Source organism: Psammomys obesus, unplaced genomic scaffold (genome assembly GCF_907164565.1).
Source record: "Psammomys obesus unplaced genomic scaffold, mPsaObe1.curated_primary_1811, whole genome shotgun sequence".
In the NCBI taxonomy this organism is placed as follows: domain Eukaryota; kingdom Metazoa; phylum Chordata; class Mammalia; order Rodentia; family Muridae; genus Psammomys; species Psammomys obesus.
In genome coordinates this window covers 24,801,149-24,809,280 of record NW_026596051.1, presented here as the reverse complement: position 1 = coordinate 24,809,280, position 8,132 = coordinate 24,801,149, and the positions used below count along the sequence as shown (strand labels likewise).

Here is an 8,132-nt window from a genome sequence, read left to right as displayed (position 1 = left end):
AATCAGGTCACAGCAGACTCCTCCAGGAGGAGACACCCCAAGAGGTGATCCCCAGGCACTTCCCAGAACCCAAACCACTACTCCCTCTTTGGAGGAGGCAGGAGACGTCCAGCAGAATCTGCCACAGACCACAGACTCACAGCATCTGTGTGTATTGGCACTAGGTCCACAGAAGTTGGGCTTTCCTAACAACTCTGGAGGGGGAACGGACACAGACTGTACTGTACCAATCCCATTGATCAGTTGACAACTGACAGATTCTGGGAGAAGAAAAAGATGGTATTTGATTGAGTACACACTGCTGAGCTCACCAGGCTTGGATGCTTACTTCCCAAGACAGGATCATACAGACAGCCCTGATGAGACTCTATGAAGTACTAAAGAAAGCCAAAAACAACAACAAATGGTAGCCCTAGTAAATAAAAAGAGGGAAATCTTAGTAGGGATGGCAGGAAACATGAGAGGGTCAGAGGGAGGGACTGAAACGCGTAGCACACATATACAAAATTGTAAAAGAACAAGATTTACTAACATGAAAAGTAAAGTAAATGAACGCTATTACAAAGTGATCCTAATGGAGTCCCTTTCCCCTTCTGATTGTAAAATTTTAAAATGTGATTTTCTTATGCCTATAAAACCAGTAAAATCTAATTTCACATTAAGTCTGACCTCTGATCTTTACCTATTTTACAAACATTATATGAGAGGGGAGAAGGCTAACTTTAATTTGAGGAAATTCAAAATGATACTGTTTTGTTATCTGATTACATAGAACTATGTATTTATCTCTCCAAGTGAAATCTACTTTAAAAATAATAGGATCAGGGGCTTGAGAGATGGACTAATGATTAAGAACACTTGTTGCTTTTGGAGAGGTTCCGGTTCAGTGCCTACCTCACAACCATCTGTAATACCAGTTTCAGGTGATCCAACACCTGTTTCTGAGTTGTGCATGTTCCAGGCGCACATACAATGCACATACATGTACAGAAGCAAAACATTCATGTGTATAAAAATAAAATAAGCAAATCTAAAACATAAGAATATAGGAAAATTAATTCATTAACCACAAGTAAGAGTTACAAAAATTTAAACATTGAAGACATTCCTTCCTCCAATTAAAACTAGCCACTCTATATGAGGTTATATCTTCGTTTGGGTTTTATTGCTGTGAAGAGACACCAAGACCAAGGCAACTTTTATAAGGGCAAACATTTAATTGGGGCTGGCATATAGTTTCAAAGGTTTAGTCCATTATCATCATGGAAAGCATGGCGGCAGTCAGGCAGACAATGGGTTCTACATCTTGATCTGAAGGCAGCCAGGAGAAGACTGGATGTATTTCACTCTAGACAGAGCTTGAGCATTTAAGACCTCAAAACCCTGCCTTCACAGTGGCACACTCTAACAAGACCACACCTCCTCTACTAAAGCCACACCTTATAATAGTGCCACATCCTACGGCCAAGCATTCAAACATATGAATCTATAACCACTACAGGTCATCATTAGGGAATTAACTGCTACAGAGAAAAACTAGAATTAAAAAGCATGGGATTGATTGATTGAACAGACAGCATTGGTGGGGACTGGTATCTAATTGATTACGGTTTGTAGGGTCTACCGTGGAGTCAGAGCAGAAGTTGGAGGGACAGATGGAGGTTGCAGAAAACTCTCACTCTGAGTAAGGTTTCACAGACAACATTGGGAGGATAGTCGGAAATGAGATCAACGCAGAAAAGTCATGAAAACAGAAAGGGGATCTGTAGACCTTGACTACCTGTTCGTACCTGGACCAGACAGTTGTGCCTGTCTTATTACAGGGACTCGCTGTGCTTGCAAAGAAAAGAGCACCAATTCCCACTGAGTTTCTAGCATCTTATGTTTTAAAAAAACTGGCACAGTTTGAAGACTGAAATTGATGTCTTGGGAAGAAAAGAAACATTTGGTTGCTACTGTAGATTTACATGATTAGGAGGCAAATTTAATTGCCACGATACCCCTCCCCCTCTGGAAGTGCAAGAACCTTCAGGCCCATATAACTCACTTCTGGAGCTACAGAAGAGAGAACACCCAGCTGTCAATCACCACACTTATTTAATGATTGTCAGCTGTGCAATTTTTTCTTAGACTATCTTTTACTTAAAAAAAAAAAACCTTCAAAATAAACTGTTAAAACACACACACAAAAGTAAGGAATCATTTCAAATATTCTAAACATATTTCATAAAATGTATGTGATGATAAACACAAGGAAGAAATAAAGTCAGCAAAGTTAAAGGGTATAGTGATTCATAGAGAGAACGGTATGTTTGAGGTGTCTTTTTCTCTCACTTGACACCTTTATACATTCAGCTAGACCATGTTCTTGATTGTTTCAGCTTTAGATATACTACTACCGTTATGTGTCTATATACATGTTCTGCCAAGAAAACACTCAGCCATGCATCATGATGGCTACTAGTATTAATATTCCAGGGGTTTTATTTATTGGCCGTCTTAGTTAGGGTTTCTGTTGCTGTGATGAAGTACCATGACCAGAAAGCACATCCGGGTGAAAGGATTATTCCATACTGTATGAAAGTATAAGCTTCCATACTGTAGCTTATCATCAGAGGAATCAGGACCGGAACTCAAGCACAGCAGGGACCTGGAGGCAGGAGCTGATGCAGAGGCCATGGAGAAATGTTGCTTACTGTCCTGTTCTTCATGGCTTGCTCAGCCCAGGGATGTCAGTACTCACAGTGGGCTGGGCCCTCTTACATCAATCAATAATTAAGAAAATGACCTACAGGCTTGCCTAATCTTATGGAGGCATTTCCTAAGTTGAGTTTCCATCTTCTCAGATGACTTTTTAGCTTGTGTCTAGTTGACAGAAAGCTAGGCAGCACAATACTTTAAGGAGCTGTTTTTGTCTTTTGAAGACTACTTTCCTGTCTTATGCATCTCATCCTTTTTCAAATAATAGCAATGAACCTTCCTAGTGCCGTGGGACAATAAAACAACATTTGGCCTTCACATGCACAAAGTTTGATACTTGGCCAATAGGGAGCTATGAACTGAACTCCTCTTAAAAATGAAAATTGAAATAAAAAAAAAACAGCAACAACAAATCCTTGAAGTTACTTTAAATGTTTTTCAACTGATGGTCCAATTGCAGTGTAGTGATTATGTAGAGGTGGAATGCTGGAAAGCCAATAATATCTTAACCAAATTGTTGTCTTTTTAGTAGGCATTATCACTGAGGTTATATAATAAAAATGGCTTCCATAGGCTCAAACATTTGAGTGCTTGGTCCCCAAATGGTGGACTACTTGGGAGGATTAGGGAGATGTGGCCTTGTTGGAGGAGATATGTCACTGGGAGTGGGTGGGCCTCAAAATTTCAAAAGTCCACACTAGGCCCAGTCTCTGTTCCCTCTCCCCTATTTCCTCTCCCTTCTTCCTTCTTGCCATTTCCCCCTTTCTCCCCTCCCCTCTGCCTGCTGCCTACACATCAGGATGTAAAGCTCTCAGCTACTGCTCTAGAGCCATGCTTGTCTGCTTCCCACCATGATGATAATGGACTAAGCCTCTGAAATTGTAAACAAGCCCTTCTGATTTAAACACTTTTTTTTTTAATCATAAGAGTTGCAGTGGTCCTGGTGTTTCTTCACAGTAATAGAACAGTGTCTAAGACAATCACCCACCTCGGTATCTGACTTAACATCCCTTTTGACAATAGTCAAAAGGTAAATCTTTAAGATGTATTAAAAGTAATCCCAAAGATAAGCATGTCATCAGACAGCATCTGGGAAGGAGAAATTCCTTTGTTTTCTTATTCCCCATCTTCCTGTTGTCTCCATCAACTTATTCGGTAAATGCATTTGTTTATTGCCATCTTTTGTCTTTTGACTATAAGTTCATGTGATCACTTCCACAGTGGAACATATCATTCCAGGCAATCTCAGCTATTCCCTTTGGAGGAATGATCATGTTTTATTTTGATAGTATTAACTGCTAATGTAATTAATGCATGTGACTACACACAGAGAGTGGGAGAGAGACTTTTTTCATGACTTCTTTGCTCTGAGGTTCCTACCCCTCATTTCTAGAGGGTTATGAAAACCAGTATTAGTCACTGTTGGCTGTAACTGACATTTTGCTGTCCCAGACCCACCTTTGATCCAGTGCCTTAGTAAACTTTGCAGTTCCTCGAGGACCCACCTGCCATTTCCATAGCATCATGCCCTCCAGACTGAGAGGGAATGAGGTTTCTAGTCCCTAATAATTGTCCCAGAAGTATAGTTCACCCTTTGTACCTTACCATCGGTTCTTGTTAGCTCTCATGTCAATCTCACTCAGGGTAATTTACAACTTTCCAGCCCTTTCAGAAGGAAACTGACCCCTCTTCTCACATTGAAAAATGTTCTTCCCAGAGGGAGATAGAAAGAAGTGGAGGGGACAGGAACACCACAAGAAGACCACCAGGGGGCACTGCAGAGACTGATACTTCAACTAAGGACCTTGCATGGAGAGGGCCTAGACCCCCTGCTCAGTTTCTAAGTGGATTCCGTAGGAAGTGGGGCAGGAACTGACATGAACTGAGTGGCCAGCTCTTTGATCACCTCCCCCTCGGGGAGTGCAGCCTTGCACAGAGAAAGATGATGCAGCCAATCCTGAAGAGACCTGATAGGCTACAGTCAGATAGAAGGGGAGGAGGACCTCCCCTACCAGTGGACTAGGGAAGGGGCATAGCGGGAGAAGAGGGAGGGTGGGTGAGACTGGGAGGAGATGGAGGGGGCTACAGCCGAGATACAAGGTGAATAAATTGAGATAGATAGATAGATAGATAGATAGATAGATAGATAGATAGATAGATAGATAAAATAAGTAGGGAAAATGTTCTTCCCACCTTCGTGGCCTGCTACATATTACCACAGAAACAGGAAAACAAAAATGGCTGCAATCCGGGTAATAGGCAAATAATACATCTTTGTGCTTTTTGTGTTTCCACAGAGGCTGTTCACAGTGTGCCTGGAGCTCTGCCTGTGTTACCATTAAAAATGACAGACTCTTGAAACTCTGTAGGCTTTGGATTGAGAGAGAGCTATGAAGTAACTGGCACATATCCTATTTTTGAGTGGGGGTGCTACAGAAGGGGATATTGCAGAGATACAAAGAAATAAAACAAAACAAATCTCTGCCTGGTAATCATGTGGCTGCCAAGAGTGAGGAGACCTGTGATGTCTGTGATGTCTGACTTTCTTTGGATGACCCCCCCCCCCCCAGAAATGCTATTGGAAGGATTGGGTAGGTCTAGGGAATAGATTACACAACAGGAAAGAGTAAATTCCATGGGCCAATCGCCAATCGCTTTGCTGAAGTATGGTCCCTGAGTATAGTAATAATTCCAAGTAATGGCTGCTATAAACCATGCTCTCTCTCATTCCCAGAGTATTTGCAGTGTTTTTTTTAAATATCAAACATGAGAAACAGAATGAAAGAAAGCCATATTTGGGAATAAAGTATGTGAACTTCTTGGGGTGTTCTATATTCAGGAGTACAAATAAAGGGATAGAGAAATGATAGCAATTGTAGGGAAGAAAATGGGTATAGGGAGTGCGGTGGGGGAGAGGGAAAGGGAGGAGACATTACTTTCTCCATGCATTATTGTCAAAATTATATTATCATTTCTAAGGAAACAGTCAAGCGTAAACAAAGTCAACAGGGTCGCTGACAAAAAATACTACTTTAAACATATTTCTAAAAAGAAAAATTGTAATGTGTTCCCTTCCCTTTTCTCCAGGTAAGCGCAATACTCAACCCTAGAATCTGGCCTCAAACAGAAAGAAAAGTGCCTCTGAATCTCCCCAACACTAGAGAGCAGTGACTGGAGTCTTTTCAATGTATCCAGGACGGTTTCCCAAGGCTACTGCTCTGCTCAAAATACATTGTATCTAGTGTGTGTGATCAGTGTAACTGGAACCCCTGTCTGCAAACATGCTGCTTCTAAGATTTCAACATGTCAGCCACCACTTAGTTTAGGGTGTCAGTTGTGAATTATCTGACCTATAATTAATTCATACCTTCATACATTTTTGAATGATTCAGGACTTTTTATATATTATATGTAAGTAATGTTATTTATGGGCCACTAAACAAATTGTATTTAGCAGTAAATGCCTTTTATTAATTTTTTTAAGTTTAGTCATTGTTATTCAATTAATTTTGTGAAGTTTTCAGTTTTATGGATAATTCTTACTTAGCTGTTTCAGAAAAGTTGGTATATATACACATATATTTATACAATACACATATGTATTTATATATATTTATATGCCAAATGAACACTAAGCCTTTTTATATACACACTTGACAATGTACAGTTAGCATAGTGCAATTCTGTTGGAACACTAAGGAAAAACAAGTTATAATCTTATCTTGTTGTCAAAACTTATTTTGAACTTGAATCACAAAAAATATATATACTAGCAGGTGTGGTGGTAAACACTTTTAATCCTAGCACTGAGGAAGGAGAGCCAGGCATATCTCCAAAGGAAGTTTAAAGCAAGTGCCAGTGAAACCTACATGGCTAGACCTTGTCTCAAAAAAAAAAAAAAAAAGGAAAAATTTATACACTTATACTTTACCCTACTTTAAACTTGTTTGTTTGTTTGTTTGTTTTTTAGACAAGCGTTTCTCTGAGTAGCTCTCTCTGGGGGTCCCAGAACTCTGCAGACCAGGCTGGCCTTGAACTCAGTTCTGCTTGCCTCTGCCTGGGGAGTGCTGGGATTAAAGTTTTGTGCCCCACTTCCACCCAGTTTTAAGAACGGTTTGAAGACTACTCAGCCCCAGGTCAGGGGATTTCCCGGCTGTGTAACTTTGTACAACTGTGATTTCCTGATGTGCCAATTGGGATCAGTAGTGTGTCCCAGTTAATGTTAACATTGCTATGATGAAACACTATGACCAACAGCAACTTGGCGGGGTAGGGGGTGTTCTTTGGTTTATACTTCCACATCACTGTTCATCATCATCAGAGGAAGTCAGGATAGGAACTCACACTGGCAGGACCTGGAGGAGTGGTTTGCTCCCTGTGCCTGACTTGGCCAAGGTCACCAACCTATGGGTAGCCCCACCCACAATGTTCTGGGCCCTCCCACGTCAATCAATCAATCAATTAATTAATTAATCCTACATTAATTAAGAAAATCCAACCGGGCGAAGTAGAGCATGCCTGTAATCCCAGCAGACTGGGAGGCAGAGGCCAGCCTGGTCTTCAAAGCAAATCTAGGACAACAAAGGCTACACAGAGAAACCCTGGGAGGGGGGGGGAGAACGAAAGAGAAAAACAGAGAGAGAGAGAGAGAGAGAGAGAGAGAGAGAGAGAGAGAGAGAGAGAGAGAAAATATGCACAGGCTTGCCTATAGCCAGATCTTACGGAGACATTCTTCTTAACTGAGGTGCCCTCCTCACAGATGACTCTAGTTAGTGTCAAGTTGACATAAAATTAACCCGTACAGGGATTCAGTCTTAAGTGTTTTCCAAGGACTAAATGCCTTAACGCATATACAGACCGTGCCTAGGACATAATGCTATCTGAATAAGCTTCGCCCACTGGTAATAACGAGAAGCAAAACCCTCGTAGAGAGACAGGCACGCTGCAAGAGTAGCAAGGGATCCATAGGGAAAATGGGACGGGTATGTGGAACAGAAAAGCGAAGACCCTGAAGTTATCCTTTTGGAAAGAAAATAGGATCCTAAACTCCGGAGAGTTCGCCAGCAGTTCCGCAAATGGTTCGCACTGTAAATGGGTCTCCACCGCTCCGAGAAAAAGGAGCAAGTAAGGCGGGCTTGGCAGCCGCACTGTTAAAACTAGACTAAAGCCTCTTTCCCGTCTGCTCCGAGCTGAAGCCACAGGTGGAGCTCAGGCTGGCTTCAGTTCCTACGCAACTCTCAGCTGCTTCGCCTCTCGGGAGCAGCCAGCCACTACAGCCAGTTCCCGCCAGGCTCAGCCTCGCGAGGGCGCTCACGCCTCGAGGCGGCTGGAATTGGACCTTAGCGGCCCCCGTAGCCAGACCTTAATTGCGACTGTCACCGCCTTTTCCTCCTTTCCCTCAGTTCCTTTTCACTTCCGGGGTTGCTCTAGAT

The 8,132-nt window shown here is 42.0% G+C and overlaps 1 pseudogene; it reads left to right on the top strand.

The window, feature by feature from the left end:
• The first annotated feature begins 532 nt into the window (after window positions 1-532).
• On the top strand, window positions 533-1,916 carry LOC129688991 (protein dpy-30 homolog; annotated as a pseudogene).
• Window positions 1,917-8,132: the final 6,216 nt, after the last annotated feature.